The sequence below is a fragment of the Dermochelys coriacea genome, chromosome 7 (assembly GCF_009764565.3).
Source record: "Dermochelys coriacea isolate rDerCor1 chromosome 7, rDerCor1.pri.v4, whole genome shotgun sequence".
NCBI lineage: Eukaryota > Metazoa > Chordata > Testudines > Dermochelyidae > Dermochelys > Dermochelys coriacea.
In genome coordinates, this window is record NC_050074.1 from 51,648,583 (window position 1) to 51,666,838 (window position 18,256).

General features: G+C 46.1%; 1 protein-coding gene across 6 annotated transcripts in view; it reads left to right on the plus strand.

Annotated features, from left to right (window-relative positions):
* IP6K1 (inositol hexakisphosphate kinase 1) overlaps positions 1 to 18,256 on the plus strand; it is a 65,772-nt gene that overhangs the window by 31,528 nt on the left and 15,988 nt on the right. For 2 of the 6 annotated variants that reach the window (XM_043518392.1, XM_043518393.1), the window contains exon 2: positions 10,572 to 10,735. The exons of the other annotated variants lie outside the window; for them this stretch is intronic. The gene's annotated coding sequence lies outside the window, so the exon portion shown is untranslated. The remainder of the gene's footprint in view (positions 1 to 10,571; positions 10,736 to 18,256) is intronic. 6 annotated transcript variants of the gene reach the window in all.

Consider the following 18,256-nt stretch of genomic DNA (forward strand, 5'->3'; position numbering starts at 1 on the left):
GGTGGTGAGAGGAACTTGGGAGTGGGAATGGAGGGTGTAAATTTTATGATTAAAGACATATCTGATCTTGCAAATTCTCATAATTTTGTGAAGAAAACATTTGATTTTGCAGATAGCTTTTTGTCTTGGTTTGAAGCTAACTGTCCTTCTGTTTAAACTTTTTGGGGTCAAAGATTCAGGGGGATGGAGGGGGAAACTGGCTAAAAGAACACTGTGCTGGATTTTCCAGTCTGCTGTGGCCACTACTCTGGCTGTAGCTGGCCTGTGGAGAATTCCTCCTCATTCAGGAGAGCTCTCCATTGGTGGAGATGGCAGAATTGTCTCCTGTGCCAGCCATTTCCACTACTGTGTAGGGGGTGTGGCAGAGGGGTACTCCATATGTCAGTGGAAGATTGGGTGTCAAGTCTCCTAGAGATCCTATGTCAGTGGCTTAAGTTAGAGCCACTGCAGCCAAGGAACTGCTTTAACTTATGCTGATGCCAGGGGGCACAGGATGGTGGGGGGGAGGGGTCTGCAGCTGGCTCCCTCATGCACAGTTAAGAATCTGGCCCACTGTATTTACTATAGCTCCCCAGATTTCCGCTCCCCCCCCCCGCTGCCTATAAAAAAGCCTAAATGGAGGGCCTAGTCTACACTAGCAGCGCAACATCACTGTCGCACATCTGGTGAAGATGTGCTATGCTGACGGGAGAGAGCTTTGCCATCGGCATAATAAGTCCACCTCCTCAAGAGGTGGTAGCTATGTCAGAGAAGATCTCCTGTTAGTTTCAACGGGATTACATGAAGGACTCCTTGGAGTTGTGTGCTGCTCAATGTGAGCAAGGCTGGCACACTGTGGCCCAAAGAACTTTGAGAATGCCCTTCCTGTGTCATGCAAAATGTTACTTGTTGGCTCAAGGAGAGAGAGTTTTATAAACCCGCATAGCATGAGTTTGTGCTCGTACTGCTGATCCTGGAGGACAGTACGGCAGGATGTTTTTTCTTGTATGTGCTGGGTGAAGGGAGGAGCGCAATCGATAGCGGGGAGTTTAGGACATTTGTAATTTTCCACTTCAGCTATCAATCATATGGAATATGCTGTGAAAATATTTCCTTGAGTCCATCGGTCAATAAAGGTGCAGGAATATAGGGCCAGCTGAGAGAGCTTTAAGTAAGGGTAAGGGAGCAGACTAGTGTGGTACGTCTGTGAGCTACAGGAAAGAGAAGTAGAGTCCCCACCCTTGGCACCTTTTTGCGGGCTAACAAAGTGGTATAGCTGTGCAGGAGAACCATGTGTGTGCAGGGTGACTTCAACACTCATAAAGGAAAACCATCCCAGACCCTTCTGACTGGCCTTTGATCAGTGTTCTGCTTGGTGTTCCTTGTACCTTACCCTGCCAGTAGTGTGGTGAAGTAATAGAGTAAATATGCATTTATCGCAGTGCCCAAAGGTCCCAGTTGGGATTGGGGCCCCATTGTGGCTGGGTACTGCACACACAAAGCAAAGACTACCCCTGTCCTGAGGGGCATATGGGGTACCCGTAACTCAGTGCTGTGGCTAAGAGGACCAATTTGATCCTTGGATCAGGGGAATGTTGAGCTGGAGTAGGGATGTAGCGTTACCTCCGCATATAACATTAGCGAGACTGTTGATGGATACTGTGATGATTCTGGTGTCTGCACTTTGGAAGGGACATGGAAGGAAACTGGAATGGGTTCAGAACACATTCATAGAGTTGAAATCCAGAAGGCACCATTAGATCATCCATTCTAACCTTCTCTGTCGCATGCCATTACATTTCCCCCAGACACCCCTGCATCGAATCCAGTGATTTGTTATCTAAAGCAGAGGCCCTCAAAGTGTGGGGCGCATGTGGAGGATTGTCCGGGGCGGGGCGGGGGGTGGCAGGGCCTGGGCGAGCCCCCACAGGGGCAGGGAGAGAGCATCACCCAGACTCCCCTCCCCTCCTGCCCACAGTTCTGCTCCAGTCCCTGGCTGCGTCCCCAGCTCCCGTCCCCATGCCTGGCCTGTGTTCCCTGTAAGCTGCATGCTTGTGTGGCCGCCCAGGAGAGAGTCAAATGCTGCCAGCTGATAGCAGAGCATGCATAGGCAGCAGCATGTGTTCAGGTGCCCCTCCCCCCATGTTGCTCCATCCTGCAGTTGTTTCCAGGACCCTACTCTGGCTGTGCAGAGTGGGGGGCGGGGGAGGCCCTGATATCAGGGTGTCCCCCTCCCCTCTGTCCCTATACCCCATCTCTGCAGAGCAAGGGACAGAGCCTGGCTCAGGACTCATGGTGAACAGTGAGTGAGTGCCTTTCTTAAAGAGACAGTGCACTGTTTCTGAGATTTCCCCAGCAGGTAGTCCTCCCCCTCCCCCAACAAACACACACTTTCAGAGTGTGTTGTTTTAGTGTTTTGATGGATCTATGCTTTTCATAATTTTTTTGTCTTACACTTAAATTTAATTCTTTGAGTAGTGAGTTCTAAAATGCCTAATCTGTCCTGACTGGAATAATTATCCCTATGGTAACTTTTAAAAAATATATATTGTATCTAGGTTTTTTGTTTCTACTGGTGGTGCACATTGGCACATATCGCTGTGCACATATCAAAATTTATTCCACACATGGATGGAAAAAATTAGAGGGAACATTGCGCCTGGCCCCATCCCCAGTCTCAGCGTGGCTCCTCACCCAGCCCTGTGACCGACCCGGCCACTGGTCGGGGCTCCGTTCCTGGCCTGGGGCTGAGGCTGGGGCCAAGGCCGGGAACAGAGCCACACCTGCTGGCCCCTACCGCAGTCTGGCTGTGGCTCTGCCCCAGCCTCAGTCCCACTCCTGGCCCCAGACCCACCCCCAGCCTACGCCCCTTTACCCCTGTCCATCCTCCCTCCCCCAGCCTTCTCCTGCCCCCAGCTCCAGGAGGGTCGGAGGGGGGCTTGGTCAGGGGTAAGGGGGGGTGCAACCCTCAAAAGTTTGGGGACCGCTGATCTAAATCAAATCTTCCAGATGACAGCCCTAAGAAATTAGACATCATCACTGCCTTACTGTGAGAGTGAAGAAAGTCAAATTTCTCTTAGCCATCCATAAGGGTTCTATGGATTGATGAGAAGGTTCGTTATGTCCTGTGTGTACCTACATGGAGAAGAGGTTCTGATGTTGGAGGGGTCTTTAACCTATTGGACAAAGGCAGAAAGATACAGTGGTAGGAAGTGGAAGACAAGTTGAGGCTAGAAATAAGTTGCAGTTTTTTAATATTGAAAGGAATTATTACAACAACTTATCTGGGTACATGGTACATTCTCCATCCCTTGGAGTCTTTAAATCAAGAGTGAATGTTTACTATTAAGATACATTACAGTTCAACCAGAAGTTATGGACTTGAGGCATGCATTACTGGGTGAGGGTTTGTGGTGTTCTGGAGCTCAAAGCTCTATTGCTTCTGACCATAAAATCTGACAGTCCCATCCAGTTCCTCCTGAAGTGTATAGCTGCAGCATGAGGGGTGCATGACCGAAGACCAGTTGCTGCGGGAGGATGCTCCCTGTATCCAGGAAGGCCTGTCCCCCCGATGGCTTTCAATACCCCTTCCAAGGGCATTGGCATTAAAAGAAATACCAAAACAACACTAATGTTCTTATAAGGCGCATGGAAGGGAACTTTAGCACCACGCTTCCTGGTTGTGCACTGTTGGAGATTTGGGAGTGAAGCTCCTCCATTTTGGGATGGCATGAGCAGCATGAAACACTGTTTGTAAGGTGCCTGCAACCTTAACTGCACCTTTAAGGCTTTTTGCTTGTCAAACCTCTGAGTTCATTATTTATAGCTTTGCCGAACTTTAAATTGACATTTTTCACACTTGGTCTCTGCCTCAAGGTGAAGAACGTTGGAAAGTTTGAGCAAAAACAATGTAACAGTTTCTGAGAATAGGGTGGCCAGATAGCAAGGGTAAAAAATTGGGACCAGAGGGAAGGTGGTAATAGGGTCCTATAGAAGACAAAGCTCTTAATATCGGTACAGTCCCAATAAAATCAGGGCATCTGGTCACGCTATTTGAGAATAAGGTTAGGGAAAAAATGGTAGTTTTCCCAGCATTAAAACTTTTTCTAACCATTTCTTTGAAAAGTGTTTGCAGGGCTTGAAGCTGGGAACTCAGCGTTTTGCATGGGGTCTTCCTGTTCTCAGGAGTTCTGTCGGAGCTCCTTACCATACCGAATGCATTTTATCACTGCTAGGTGTTAGTTGCCATAGGCTTTGTAAAACAGGGCAACCCTGTCTGGATGACACTTATTCAGAGTATTTCCAATATGGGCATTTCTACTGAGCATGGACGAGGGCCCACCATGGTAGCTGGGATTGGTCATCCAGTTCATACTGCAGAAGTCCCAGTTTCTCCGAGTGCCTGTGTTCCAGGCAAGTATGATTTACAGTAGGCTATGTCTCATAGCTGCAGCCATAAAGCTGAACTGTTATCCTTCAGATACAGTGAGGCCTTGTAAAGGGTTGAAACAGACTTAGAAGTAATGCAGATTTCAGAGATGCTTAGTCAGAGCCAGATCAGATTAAGGTTGGTAGACGCAATCTGTGGCATTGCCTTTGGTGTATTTTCTAGGAAATAAGGCTAAGTAATGAAAATACCTTAGAGGCAACTGACAAAGAGTGAGCTAGAATGCTAGCTACTTTGAATCAGCAAAAAGAAAAGGAGTACTTGTGGCACCTTAGAGACTAACAAATTTATTTGAGCATAAGCTTTCGTGAGCTACAGCTCACTTTGGTGAGCTGTCCGATGAAGTGAGCTGTAGCTCACGAAAGCTTATGCTCAAATAAATTTGTTAGTCTCTAAGGTGCCACAGTTACTCCTTTTCTTTTTGTGAATACAGACTAACACGGCTGCTACTTTGAAATTGAATCAGCAGTTACTCAAGGAGGGAATGAAGGCACAACTAAAGCTACCCCTTGAGTTACTCACAGTGTAAGTGACTTCTGCCATGTCCCTTGCCTAGTAACATCACACAGAGAAAAGCATCTCCTGATGTCCTTTCCATCCTGTCGTAAGGGATGTCCAGTTTTACTGATTCCAGCTTTGTTGTCTTCTTTCAGAGAATACAAAATGGCAGAAATTTTCACCTGAAGGGGAACAGGTAGGCCAAACTTGTCCGAATTCTGCATTTGGGAAGTGAAACCCTGGTGCCTGGACTGTCAAATCCCCAGACTCTGTCAGTCATAGGGGGACACTTCAAAACTATTACCCTTGAAGATCTGTAAGAACACTTGCTAGTGGAAGTGCTTACTATAAATCAGTGTTTATTTCTAGCCAGAGAAGGGGGGAGTTCCATGTTTGAATATTTGGAAGAGGCAGAAAAAGTTGCTGAGGCTGGAGATGGAGTATGCACTTTTGTAATAACTAGTCAGTGAAAATGCCAGTGCAAATCTCTGAAGTTTTTCAGGGTGCTAGAATCCCCAGCACGTCCTTTCATGATACAGGGGGGACAGTTTAGTCTGTATGTTCCTGTTCTTGGAGGGGAAGTGGAAACCCCAAGCAGCTCCTCTGTGACCATGGGACAGGGAATTGTGCCGTGTTAGCTGCCAGCTATCTTGACTAAGATTTTCTTCAGTCTGCTAGCTTGTTAGGAAACAGTACTTGGTTATCTGGAGAGAGAGTGAATTTAGTCTAACCTAGAATTCCTTTCTTTGCCTCCTTGGAACTGGCTATTTGGCTTGCTAGAGAAGAGGAGATGAACTGAATCACACAAGGAGAGAAAGCTGCTGTTCTTCTGGTTCAGATTGTTAGTATTTTCCAGACTGGGAAGTCATGTGTTGCTTGTTTGTCTGCCTGCCCTCTCTCCCCCCACCCCCCCGTTGCAAACTGCTCTTACTCACTGGATCAGATCATTTAACATGCTTTCTGAGGGCTTTAGATTTAACTAAAAGTGGGGGCTTTCTTTTTAACCTGATTTAGTTAATTCAGTGTCAAAGGCTGAGTGGACACTGATTTTGGTTTAAACTAGGTTTATTTGGGTTTAACCGAAGTCCATTAGGAACAAGTTTAGGCTAGACCAAAATAAGCGTCCACACAGCATCCCATTTATGAGGACAAAGCCTGTGATGCATGATCCATACCAGATATTGTCTGTCTCAGCTCTCTCACTTCATTAGCAGTTGTTCATGAGTCCCCAGCTGCTCCATTCTGCTCCTCCCAGTATAGATCTGTCGTCTGTAAAGTGTAAGGATTTTCATGCTTACAATACAATACAGTCTTCTTGACTGTAGTTTTTGTTTGAATTTCTCAGTCTTCTCCCGTCCTCCTTTTATAAGATGAAACATGCCCAAGAGCCAGGGAATTCCCATTTACCCCTTTGACTGCACTGAATTTCCCTGTCAAAGCAAAGCTCTGCAACTGACAGGTCCAGGAGTGCCAGGACATTCCACTGATTTCATTGCCTTGTCACTTGCTTGCAGCACACAAGTATGATGAAAGGTTAAAGACTAAAGGCCTGGTTGGGTGTTCTCTTCCCTATTGTCTTCTCCAACCCCAACTTGTTATACCAATAAAATAAAAACCAGCAGGATCTTATTAAAGGGGAAAAGTCAAAATGCCACATTTATTGTGAATACAGAAAGAATCATAGTTAGCTGTTACTTATAGGTATAACATTCCATTCAATTTCATATTTATTCACATGTTCGTTCATACACACACACACACACACACGTTATGCAAGGTTATCATAGTTACCAGCCTTAGAGTTGCTCATGCCAAGCCACTGGCCAGGTGGCTTGGACACGAGGAGGGAGCAGGGCCTTGTCAGATGCACATCTGACGCTACTGGAGGTTGGTTTGCAGAATCAGACCGCAAAGTTCTCAGTTTCTAGAGTCCATTTTTATAGGAATTTATTCCTATGCCAGTCTGTGGGAATTGCTTCATCATGCTGTTGCTGAATCAATCAGCAGATGGCACATTCCTGACGGCTCCATGTTGTTCTTCGGTTCTTCCATCCTTGAGGCTGTTGGGTGGATTCCAGTCTGCCCTCGAGGGGTCCTCTGGTTGTTTCCACTTGACGCCTTCTTCGGCTGATGGACATGGGATTCTTAGGCTGGCACCTCCCTGATCATTCAATTATTATCCACACCAAGCATACATCCTCTATCTCTATTTTAATTACAATTGTTAACAAAGTGAGAGAAATACAACAAAAGGGCAGGGAGTCTCTGTGTGCTATTTCTGTTACAAAGTGTTGCTTTAAGTACAGACTCTGTCTTAGGATGTACTAACGCAATTAGCTTGCAAGTTTCGCACCGAGAGGGAAAGAAACAGTACCAAAAACCAAGAGACTTCATAATTAGTAATACCCTGGAATTTAAACTATGGGGAATCAAACTCGTTTGTGATTTTAATACAGAACTGGAGGGGGAGGACAAAGGAATACTTGTGGCACCTTGGAGACTAACAAATTTATTTGAGCATAAGCTTTCGTGAGCTACAGCTCACTTCATCAGTGCATCTGATGAAGTGAGTTGTAACTCACGAAAGCTTATGCTCAAATAAATTTGTTAATCTCTAAGGTGCCAAAAGTACGCCTTTTCTTTTTGCGGATACAGACTAACATAGCTGCTACTCTGCAACCTCATTGGCTATCTCCTCAAGCTAAAACTGCTATAGAACAGGAGATTAAGGATATGCTACAGATGGGTGTAATCCACCCCTCTGGTAGTGCCTGGGCAACTTTAATGGTTCTAGTTCCCAAACCAGATGGTGAGATACGTTTTTCCTTGGACTACCGTAAGCTAAATGCTGTAACTCGCCCAGACAACTATCCAAGACCACGCACAGATGAACTGTTGGAGAAACTTGGACAGGCCCAGTTCATCTCTACTTTGGACTTAACCAAGGGGTACTGGCAGGTACCGCTAGATGAATCCGCCAGGGAAAGGTCAGCCTTCATCACACGTCGGGCTGTATGAATTTCATGTGCTCCCTTTCGGGCTGCGGAATGCACCCGCCACCTTCCAAAGACTTGTAGATGGTCTCCTAGCAGGATTGGGAGAATATGCAGTCGCCTACCTTGACAATGTGGCCATATTTTCAGATTCCTGGGCAGAACACCTGGAACATCTACAAAAGTCTTGGAGTGCATAAGGGAGGCAGGACTGACTGTTAAGGCTAAGAAGTGTCAAATAGGCCTCAACAGAGTGACTTACCTTGGACACCAGGTGAGTCAAGGAACTATCAGCCGCCTACAGGCCAGAGTGAATGCTATCCAAAAGTGGCCTGTCCCAAAGTCAAAGAAACAGGTCCAATCCTTCTTAGGCTTGGCTGGCTATTATGGGCGATTTGTACCGCAATACAGCCAAATCGCCGCCCCACTGACAGACCTAACCAAAAAGAAACGGCCAAATGCTGTTCAGTGGACCGAAGAGTGTCAGAAGGCCTTTAACCAGCTTAAAGCGACGCTCATGTCTGACACTGTGCTAAGGGCCCCAGACATTGACAAACCGTTCCTAGTAACCACAGATGCGTCCGAGCATGGTGTGGGAGCAGTCTTAATGCAGGAAGGACCCAATCAAGAGTTCCATCCTGTGGTATTTCTCAGCAAGAAGCTGTCTGAGAGGGAAAGCCACTGGTTAATCAGTGAAAAGGAATGTTGCGCCATTGTCTATGCTCTGGAAAAGCTATGCCCATACGTTTGGGGATGGCATTTCCAGCTGTAAACCAACTATGCTGCGCTAAAGTGGCTTCATACCACTAGGGGAAATAACAAAAAAAACTTCTTCGGTGGAGTTTAGCTCTCCAAGATTTTGATTTCGACATACAACACATTTCAGGAGCTTCTAACAAAGTGGCTGATGCACTCTTCCATGAAAGTTTCCCCAAATCAACTAGTTAAAATTATCCTTAAGATGTGAAAAATATTGTTAGTCTTTATACCCTTAATAGTATATTTAGAGATGCATGTGTCTTATTAACTCTGTTTTCTCCTAGAGCTCCAGGAAGAAATCACAGCCAGCATTTCACCCTCTCTGTGATTTGGGGGGCGTGTCATAAATATAAAGGGAAGGGTAACCACCTTTCTGTATACAGTGCTATAAAATCCCTCCTGGCCAAAGGCAAAATCCTTTCAACTGTAAAGGGTTAAGAAGCTAAGGTAACCCCGCTGGCACGTGACCCAAAATGGCCAATGAGGGGACAAGATTCTTTCAATTCTGGGGGGGGACAAAGGGTTTTCTCTGTCTGTGTGAATACCTTTGCCGGGAACAGATCAAGGATGCTAGTCTTCCAACTCCTGCGCTAGAAAATGCGTTAGATTTTCTTTTGGTCTTTGGCTTGTAAAATTCGCTGTGCTGGAGGGAATGTGTATTCCTGTTTTTGTGTCTTTTTGTAACTTAAGGTTTTGCCTAGAGGGATTCTCTGTGTTTTGAATTTGATTACCCTGTAAGGTATTTACCATCCTGATTTTACAGAGGTGATTCTTTTACCTTTTCTTAAATAAAATTCTTCTTTTAAGAACCTGATTGATTTTTCATTGTTCTTAAGATCCAAGGGTTTGGGTCTGTGTTCACCTGTACCAATTGGCGAGGATATTATTATCAAGCCTTCCCCAGGAAAGAGGGTGTAAGGCTTGGGGGGATATTTTGGGGGAAGATGTCACCAAGTGATCTCTTTCCCTGTTCTTTGTTTAAATCACTTGGTGATGGCAGCATACTGTTCAAGGACAAGGTGAAGTTTGTACCTTGGCGAAGTTTTTATCGTAAGCTGGTAAGAATAAGCTTAGGGGGTCTTTCATGCAGGTCCCCACATCTGTACCCTAGAGTTCAGAGTGGAGAAGGAACCTTGACAGCCTGTCACTTGCAGATATTATTTTATGAGGGCAGTTGAGATCATGTGGGCATGGAATTACCTGATTTCAGGGGAAGTCAGGCAATCTGGAGCTAATCTAAAACTCCATTGTCCTAGCCAAAGCCCCACTCAATGTGACCAGAAACCTGGGGATCTAATTCCCTTGCATAAAATGGAGCAGACTGCAGCTACCTGTACTAAAGGGGAAGCTGGCTCTGGCCTGCGGTTTTATAACCTGCTGTGATGGAGTAGGGAGTATTAACCTGGTAATGTTGCATTGGAGTTTTCCTAGTTTGTCTTCTGCTAGGTTAGTGCCTCTGTTTCCCTGGGGTACTGCACCAATACTAGATGGTGGTGGGAAATAAGGGGGTGACTTCACTGAGGAACGTATTTGACAGCCAGCAAGGTAAAGTTATAAATTGTCCGCCTCCTATAACACTGATAGAGAGATATGCACAGCTGTTTGCTCCCCCAGGAATTAATCACTTGCTCTGGGTTAATTTATAAGCAAAAGTGATTTTATTAAATATAAAAAAGGATTTAAATGGTTCCAAGTAATAACAGACAGAACAAAGTAAGTTACCAAGCAAAATAAAACAAAACTCGGAAGTTGAAGCCTAATACATTAAGAAACTGATTACAGATGAAATCTCACCCCCAGAGATATTCCAATAAGCTTCTTTCACAGACTGGACTCCTTCCTTGTCTGGGTCCAGCAATCACTCACACCCCCGTAGTTACTGTCCTTTGTTTCAGTTTCTTTCAGGCATCTCTTTGGGGTGGAGAAGTCATCTCTCAAGCTAGCTGAAGGCAAAATGGAGAGGCTTCTAGGATCTTTTGTATTCTCCCTCTTGTAGGCTGAAACCCCTTTGTTCTTCTGTGCAAAGTCACAGTAACAAGATGGAGTTCGTAGCCACCAGGCAAGTCACATGTTCATGAATGATTCAGCTTTTTGCAGGCCGATGCCATTGTTTACATGTTACAGTACTGACCTGTTTACACACGAATCCGCTTAAAGCGCAGTAGCGTCATGCCTTCCAGTGCTACCTATTTAACACACGAGACTTGTTAACACATGATACAGGAACTTGCTGTGTAGTGCTACAGATTTGCTCACTAACTCAGTGACATAGAAATCGACAGGAAGTGTGGAGTGGAAACATGATGTACATCTTTTCTGCCGACAGGGGGGAAGAAGGGGTAGCAATGTTAAAATGTTAAAGGACGATCCTTTGCTGCGGCAGCGCTTTAAGGATCCTCAAAGCAGCTGCCCTGGCGCCAGCGATTTAAAACGGCCCGGGGCTCCAGATGCAGCTACCGCAGCAGTGGCATCCAGAGCCCCGGGCCCTTTAAATCAACACGGGAACCCTGGGCGGCGCAGACCAGGGCAGCCTGGAAGGGCTGGCTGGGGGATGCTGACCCCTAGCCCTGCCTTTCCGCCCAAGGCCCCGCCCCTTCCGGGGCCAGAGCTGCCCCCGCCCCGTACCCGTAAGTGTCCTGAGTTACTTTCACCCCTGTGTAGTAGTAGTAGTAGTAGTAGTAGTAATGTTTTTATTAGATAACACATTTGAATTTATATTCTTGCAAAGCGCCATTAACTGATAGGCCTGCAGTATTTGGAACGCTGTGAATACGTATGTAATCCTAGATAATTACGTGTGTGTGTGTGTGTGTGTGTGTGTGTGTGTGTGTGTGTGTATATATATAGATATCTTAAGATATTTCAGCATGGCCCTCTTAACCCATGGTCCATTAACATGTGGTTGTGACAGCTTGACTCCCGACACCTGCGCGTAAACGGGTCTGTACTGTAGTATGAACTTTCCCAGGAAAGCTCAGATGTGCATTGGCGTCTCCCAAAGTCCATTGTCAGTTAAGTGTTTCTTGATTGGGCACTTATTGAGAATAGTCTTTTCTCAAGTAGCTGACCAAGTGCTTCACTGAGGCTATTTAGAATCAAACACATTGAGATGCAAGTACATAGCCAATATTCATAACTTCAGATACAAAAATGATACACACATACAGCATAATCATAATCGGCAAACTACAACTTTTCCATAGACACCTCACTTGACCTCCTCCACTTGACCATAGGACCAGGGCTTTGGAGCAACTCCACTGCTCTGGAGCGGCTCCACGCTCCAGCTCTGGGCTCTGCTCCAAAACCCTGCATAGGACCCTGGTTGCAACAATGATCTATACAGTCACAGGTCATGTCGATAACATCACATAGGGTTTTTTAAATTAAATTTGAAATTGTAAACCTATACTGATGTTTATTTAAAATATATTTAAAATAATTTAAATGAAATACAAAAAAAATTAAGCAGTGCATGATTGCTGCAAAGTTTTAAGAGAGTCAGACCACTGAACTGGTGGAAGTCACTAGTTAAGCGCCTAGAATCTGAGTTTGTTGAAGTGCTAAACTAGCTTTTGACAGCAGTAGCGTCTTCTGCGGGTATAGAGAGAGTATTTTCTTGATTACAGTTTATTCAATTAGTTCAGTTCATTGACTAGTTCATTCAAAGTTAAGAAACCAACTAGTAGTTGAAAAAGCAGGAAAGTTTTTTTCTTTTTGCAATCCGTGAATAAAAGCTAGATGTGAGAGGATATCTACTAGTTCCAAAATCCTGAAGGATGGGCATGGTGACCAGAAACTATCAGTTCAATTCACTAACTACAGATAATACTTCCTTTGTTTAATAAATCAGTTTTAAATGAAAAACATGTTTTGACAAACTTTTTTCTTATGTATCCAATACACTTACATTTCATTTTTAAAATGCTGGTTTTGTGCATTTTTTTATTGAATTTGAATTTCCATCCAGATAGAGCTTGACACCAATCACAAGCAAGACATTAATCATCTAGTAAAAAGTTAAGCTATATAATTGCTTAAATAAGTGTATAGGTATAGTGTACCCTCCTGGTTAGCAAAAAGAAACACTAAATTTCATGTAAAGGCCATGATTAGTTGCAAATTGACATGTTTTAGTGGGTACCAACCAATGAGAATCAATCTTTCTTGAGGGGAATAACTAAAAAGTACAAATGCAGAATATGATTAAAATTGATTATTTAAATTAAAGTTTTCTACTTGCTGATTTAAATCAATCCATCCTGCTTCACAAATGTTTTTCGTTAAATTTATTTACTGTTCTGTTGCCTTTTGATAAGATTCTCATTCCTTGGTTTGACATACAGCAGGAACAAACACAGCAGCACCGAACAGCTGCCAAAGAACCTGCTTGAGTGAATAGATCCCTCTCAGCAATAGACTGACATTATGCATGTTGTGTTGTGCAGTAAAACTGCAAGTACAGTGATAAGGGACCAGCTAAACAAGATTAACAAGAGCCAGGATGAGTAATTCTTAAGCTTTCAAGTATTTAGAGTTTTGTAACTGGTTGAAGCAGCCATCTGTAAGTTTACTGCCTGTGTAGTGTCCATGTGTAATAATAATCATTTACCATACATGCTTTCCATTAGACTACCTCAAAGGCAAGTGAGTGAGTAATTATGAATGGCTAATAAACTTTTTAAAAAAAGGCTCTGCAAATAATTGCCATCAATAAAAAGGGTTCATTCAATCAGGTATATTATTCACTACAAATAATTTGTCCAACTGTACTTGAAATGGGTTTTGAGTGCTGCAGCCATCACTTTATTTCTGAGAGCACAGCTGAGTAAATGCAGCAGCCTCCCTTAGCCCAGTTTTGTGGGTGACTCTTTTATGTCAGGTCACTGGGAATAAAACCTTTTCTTTGTGATTTAAGCCTCTTAACCTTGAGTGTTTTAGGATCGTACTGAGGGTATGTCTACACTGGCAAATTTCTGCGCCACAAGCTATACCACTTTTATTAAAACACTAGAATTAAATCGCAGTTGCGTGTCCACACTGTGCTGCTTGTGATGCTGGAGCGCATCCACGTTAGCAGCTCTTGCAACAGCAAAGACAGCAGTGCATTGTGGTAGCTATCCCACTGTGCAACTGGACACAAAGTGCTTTGGCAAGGGTTTGCAATGCCTCGTGGGGCAGGCACAGCGTCACATGATGCAGGTTTCCCAATTCCATTGTTGCATGGGCATCCTACTACAGTGCCAGCTGCTTTTCAACTGAAGTGGGGCAGGGGAGAATGTGAGACAGGGAGTGGGTGTGCATGCATATGGAGCAGGGGAGAGAGACTGTGTGTTTTGGGGGAAAGATAGTGCATCAGCATGCTGACTTGTAAGTTCAGACAGCAGCAGGAAGCAACCAATCCTGAGTCAGGGGGAGGGGGAAACCCTGACATCAGCCCTCGCCTCCCTCCCTGGGCGCTCGCTCTTGCTCTCACACACACAAACACACACCCCTGCCTCTGTGTTCAACAGCACGAGCATTCCACATTAATAGTTTGCTTTGTGTCCTGGAGCAGATCAGCACAGCACACAAGGGCTGTCAGAAACTGTGCTTTGAAAGGGAAGAGGCGCATGTCTTCAGGGCAGCTGAGTTCAAAACAATGAATAGAGCAGTCACTTGAGGCATTATGGGACAGCTCCTGGGGCCAGTTACACCGCAGAAAGCAATCAAGTGTCTACACTGGCAATAGAGTGCTGGAGCCTCTGCGCAAATAGCCTTATGACTCTCTTTGGGATGGCTTTTTTGTAGTGCTGCAACTGAGGAGTTTGTGCACGCAAAGTGGGTTGGCAGTGCATACATGTCTGCAGTTTGAGCGCAAAAAGCTGCTTTACTGCACAGAAACTTGCCAGTGTAAACAAGCCCTGAGATATGTTGTTCTGGGTCCTCTCCTTTTGTATAATTTCTTACTAGCTGAGAAGGACAAACTTATCTGTGCTGCTACTCTGTGTGCGCTGTATCCCATGGACTAGCTTCTAGGCCACTAGAAGTTGATTGGATGCTAACTAGCTGACAAGGTTATCAGGAAGGTTTGCTGACTAGATCTGAGCTCTCCTTCCTTGAGAGAACCCCATCTTGATGCTTTAGGAGTAAGTTGCAAAGCACTGGAGAATCCACTGTAGGAATAATCCAGACTGAGTTTTTGGGGAGGTGATTGATGTGTCTGCCTAGGTACTTGTGACTTCCATCTTAGTAGTGTCTGAATTCCTCATTAATATTAATTATTGCACTCTCCTTACCTACCAGTGAAGTAGGGAAGTATCATTGCCCCTCTTTTACAGAAGGGAAACTGAGGCACCAAGCGATTGAGTGACTTGGCCCCAGGTCGCACAGGAAGTCAGTGGCAGAACTAAAAATCAAATGTAGATGTCTCCTGAATGCCAGTGGCATTCTAGTTAATTGCTAGGATTTTAGAATTAAAGGTATGGTGGATTAAATTGGTGCCCATTAATTGCATTCATTTGCTTTGGAAACTCCTGCTCTACTGGTTAACAAGTAGAATAAACAAAGGCTGCAGGGATTTTTGCCCAGGATGGAACTGAAGATGAGGTTCACTCCACCATAAGGATATTACAAACTTTTAAGGGTGCTGTGGTCATTGCTGTGGCCTGGGGGCTGTGGAGAGCTGGCTGGTTTCCAGATGTTAAATCCCATTAAAAGAAGGTAGACATGTATTCCTTTCTTAATATTAATTTCCAGGGAAGCCATTGCTGCTGAATGGCCTAGGGTGTGTGTGATAGTGGGAGTGGGGGAAGTCTGCATGCTGGCAAAGAGGTGGGTGAGGTGTCCACAGCACGCACTCTCTTCAAATGTGACCATCCTCTGAACAAGTCTAGGAACCCCTGCTCACTGAGTTGCACTTCTAAGCTGCTGTGCTTGCGAGTGGAGTGGATTGAATTAGAACAGCAGTTCTCAAACTCTGGGTCAGGACCCCAAAGTGGGTCATGACCCTGTTTTAATGGGTCCACCAGGGCCTGTATTAGACTTGCTGGAGTCCGGGGCTGAAGCCTGAGACCCATGACCCAGGGCTGAAGCATGAGGGCTTCAGCCCTGTGTGGTGGGGTTCAGGTCACAGGCCTCCAATTTGGGGCTTTCTCCCCGTCTCCCCCCCCACACACACACACCTGGAGCAGTAGGGCTTGGGCTTTGGCTCCCTCCCCTCCCCCCCCCAGATGGTGGGGCTCAGGCGGACTCAGGCATCAGTCCCCACTCCAGGGGTTGTGCAGTAATTTTTGTTGTCAGAAGGGGGTCATGATACAATGAAGTTTGAGAACCCCTGCATTAGAAGAACAAAGCAGTTATATCCCCATCCTAGAGATACTTCGGGTCCTTTCAAATATGTGCAGCAACAGAGACATCTTGTGGCCAGTTGAGGAAGAACCTCATCTCTCTGTTCGCCATGTGGGACCCAGGAGATGCATCCTAGATCCTGAGGTCAGGATGTCCAACCTGTGGCCCTCAATGTGACTGTACAGGGCTGCACCCTGTGAGGTTTATAGTGAAGGGTTTGGATCAGTTTTAGTCACTGTAGCGGGCACCGCCTCCCCTCCTCCCCCCCGCAGCGGGAAGTTACAACCTCTGCCTAGAGCAGTTTTGCTTTGAACCAAAATGCTGTGAGCAGCTGTTGTCCCTACCCTGCTGCAGCTGTTTAGCTGCTCCCCTGCTGGCTTCCTGCTGCATTACAGGAGCAATGAAAGTACCTGTGGCTGTTCAACATTACCTCCCTGCTGGGCTGTGGGAACCTCAGCAAGTGGGGCAGGAGTTTGATTGACCGCTCCTAAGACTGGGGAGCCTCCCCCATGCAGCCTAGGAGTGGGGGGAAATCAACAATCCATTATAACTTCTGGTTCTCTGCCCTGCCCCAGGCTCATGTGCTAGCTGACTGTGGTCCCCAAGAGATCACTTGCCAGTTAGGGATAGCTGGAGGGCACCAGACACAGTCTCTCCCACTCTCAGTATGCCCTTGTCCTGTCCCCACCCTAACAGTGCTACACTGGGGCGGAGGTCAGGCAGGCATAAGAGCTGAATATGCTGGCTCTGCACCCACTGGAGACTCCCTCCACCAGGCAGCTTCCGCTCTCTTTGCACGACCCAAGGGGCATTGAGCAAGTAGACTGGGCCAAAGGATCTGCTTCAAAGTATCAGTGTGGACCCATGGCCTCCTTGATATAAGTTTGACTCTCATGCTGATAGGGCTGGTGCCAAAAGCTCACCTCAGGCACCCTGTATGGCTCTCACCCTACCATTGGCATACTTGTAAATCTTTTCTCCTTCAGCTGAGATTCCTCTGGAATCGCATGAACCCCAGACCTGGATCACTAAAACTTCAAATGGTACGACAGTCCCAACCAGGTTGTGAGAGCCAGCAGTGCTGAGGAAATCACGTCTGTCATTGAAAAGGTTGATTATGTCCTGGCTGGACCTTCTTCAGGGAACATCTTTCCCTCTTCACACACCTGTGCTGTAGGGAGGCAAGCTGGAGGCTAATGTGCTCCATCCACTCTGCTAAGGAAGAACTGCAACCTGTGACTTGATTACAAGAAACCCACATCAGAGCTGTGACAGAACCAAAGTCCTACCTTGGAGGGGCGATGGAACTATTTGTATAGTGGGGGGTGTCTAGCTTTAACTTCCAGCTAATGGAGCAAGGTCCACGTGAATCCTAAGCACACTCAAACTAAATGTTCATGAGCCAAGCCACTAAGGCAGGATTTGAAGCAGGATGTGTTTTACTGGGGAGATCCTGCCGTGCATAAGGGGCAGCATGAGAACGCAGGTGGCATGAAAGGGACACTGACTGCTGGGAGGAAGACGCTGGGAATGTTGGCAAGGTGGGGTTAATGTTGCAGTCAGTTATTAGATCACTGAGGTACGGCAGCACTAAGTTAGGAAAGGCCATGGGCTTGTCTCTACCATCCATTTTGTTGTGAACAGAGCATCTGGGGGACTTAGACTGAGGTGGTCAGAGTGACAAGACAGCAAGGCAACCTGAGCAGCTGCATTCAGAATGGACCTGAGGCAAGCAAGGTGTTGTATTGGGGGCCATGAGGAGGGGCTGCAGTGGCCGTGGTGTGAGACGTCGAGGGCTGGAGTGAGAGTTTAGCTGTGTTGGCGAAGAGAAAAGGCCAGTTTCAGAGATGCTGCTTTTTCTTATGCAGCGGGATTTGGACATGGCCTGAATATGTGGGTCAAGAGGGAAGGCTGAATCAGAGAGGTTACAGGCCTGAGTGACTGAAGAGGATGATGGTGTCCATAGGGAGAGAGGAAGCTGAGAGGCTGGGGAGTGGGGCACACAAGCAGCTTGGCATTGGCCACCTGGTCAGGTGAGGCAGGATGAATAGGGGGCCTGTGCTCGAAGCTGAAGCCAAGGAGCTTGAAGAAAATGGTTAGTGGAACTGGAGAAGCCAGAGGAGAGAGTGGATGGGGAGTGATATAAGCAGGGATCGGGGCAGAAGGATGTGGCCAGAGGCTGTGTTTTGGGTGGTGGTGTGTGCCATCGGGAGGGCAGGCATGGGAGGTTACAGCAGTCCTCACTGGAGAC